Raw genomic sequence first — 2,455 nt, 5'->3', positions numbered from 1 at the left:
GGTAGGTCAGAAGATTGGAGAGAACATAAAAAACGGCAAAGAATGATCAAAAAAAGAGGAAAATTTCCCAAAGAAAACTAGCTGGAAAAACAAAAACAGGTAGTATGAGTTCCTATAAGTATTTGAAAGAAGAAGTGTTAACAAAATGAGTGTTGGTCCTATATAAAGTCAGACTGGAGAATTAATAATGGAAAATAAGGAGATAGCAGATGAATTGAACAGGTATTTTGCTGCAGTCTTCACTATAGAAAATACATGTAACATCCCAGAGGAAGTGATAAATTGAGAAACGGGAGGGAGGGAGGAACTCTGGAAAATCTCAATCACCAGAGTTGTGGTACTGAATAAATTGTAGGAGTTGTGGGCTGACAGTACCTGAGTCCTAATGGACTTCATCCAAATGTCTGAAAGAAGTGTCTAGTGAGATAGTTAATGCATTTGTTTTGATTTTCTACAACACCTTTGATTCAGCAACAGTCCAATTAGATATGGATCCAAAACTGGCTTAGGCATTGAGACAGAGGGCGGGGTTACAAGGTTGTTTGTCTGACTGGAGCCCAGTGTGCAGTGGTGTACCACAGGGATCAAGTGCTGGGTCCCTTATTGTTTATGACATTCATAAATGATGTGGATGAGAATGTGGGGGATATGATAATTAAGTTTGTGGATGACACAAAGATCAGTCAGGTGATTTGACAGTGAGGAGGGAAATATTAAGCTACAGGAGGATATAAAAGGATTGGTCAGATGCACAGATCAGTGACAGATGTAATTTAACCCTGATCAGTGTGAGGTGATATGCTTTAGAAGAAGTAACAAGGAATACTCAATGAATAACAAGACACTAGGGAGCTCAGAGGAACAGGGGGATCTTGGGGTGCTTGTCCACAGAGCCCTGAAAGTGGCAGGACAGATTAATAGGGTAGTTAAGGCAGCATATAGGATACTTGCCTTTATCACTTGTGGCATAGATTATGAGCAGGAAGATTATGTTGGAGCTGTTCAGAACTTTGGTTAGGTCACAGATGGAGTACTGTGTGCAGTTCTGGTCACGACAATATAGGAGGATGTGTTTGCATTGGAGGGAGTGCAGATGCAATTCACCAGGACATTGCCCAGGATGGAATGTTTCAGTGATGAAGAGAGGCTGGATAAGCTTGGGTTGTTTTCTTTGGGACCTGATAGAGGTATCTAATATTATGAAGAAGCATGGACAGTGTAAATAGAGAGGAGCTGTTCCCCTTAGTCAAAGGGTTAATAACAAGGGGATATGCTTTTAAAGTGAAAGGCAGGAGCTATAGAAGGGATTTGATGAAACATTTTTTTACCCAGAGAATGGTGGGGGTCTGGAAAGCACTGCCTGGGAGGGTAGTTGAGGCAGGAGACCTCCTAACCTTTAAAAAGTACTTGGATGAGCACTTGAAATGTTATAACATTCAAGGCTGTGGACCTAGAGCAGGAAAGTGGGACTAGTGTAGGTAGTAGTGTATTTTTAGTGGTACAGACTTGATTGAGTTTTGATTTTGATTTTGATTTTATTGTCACATGTGCTCAAGTACAAAAGGAGTACAGTGAAAAGTGTATAATGTTGCCACACAAGACGCCATCTTAGGTACAAGTACCTAGGTACAGAATTTTAAGAACAAGGTAGAAAGGAAACAAAGTTAAAAGTTAAACATTGCAGTAATTATAGTACAGTGACACCTTCTTAGTTTTCTGTAGAAGATAAAGAAATAAAGCTGAAAGTTCAAACATTACAGTCTTTCTTAAGTGCTAAGCCACAGTGGGACTGCACTTCGAGGAATCACCTCGAGACCTGAAGTCCATGCTGAGGCCATGCCAGGCTAAGAGACCACCACATACTACCGAAAGACTGCCACACTGGGCCACTGAGAGACCACCACGCCAGCCCGAAAGTCTGCCTCGTCGGCCAAGAGTCTGCCTGGCCAGGCCAAAAGACCGCCACTTGATGGGCCAAAGAGCCTCTTCTGTTCTGTATAATTCTATAACTGAAAAATAACAAATGTAAATCATTTATTTAAAAAGGGAGAGAGACAGAAAGCAGGAAACTACAGGTCAGTTAGCTTAACTTCTGTCATGTGGAAAATATTAGAACCTACAATATTATTAAACATGTTATAACAGGGCACTTGGATAAGTTCATGGTAATCATGCAGAATCAACATGCTTTTGTCAATGGAAGATCATATTTGACCAATTATTAGAGTTCTTTGATGAGGTTAATATGTGCTGTGGATAAATGGGAACCAGTGGATGTACTGCACTTAGATATCCAATGGCATTTTATCAAATGCCTACATCAAAGGTTATTGCGGAAAATAAATGCTCATGGTGTAAGGGGTAGTTTATTGGCACGGATAGAAGATTGGCAGGTTAACAAGAAGCAGAAAGTCAGTGTAAATGCATCCTTTTCAGGTTGGCAAGATGTGGTGTG

This window comes from Rhincodon typus, chromosome 50 (genome assembly GCF_021869965.1).
Source record: "Rhincodon typus isolate 14 chromosome 50, sRhiTyp1.1, whole genome shotgun sequence".
NCBI classification, from domain to species: Eukaryota; Metazoa; Chordata; class Chondrichthyes; order Orectolobiformes; family Rhincodontidae; genus Rhincodon; species Rhincodon typus.
Note: the sequence above shows the minus strand (reverse complement) of the source record.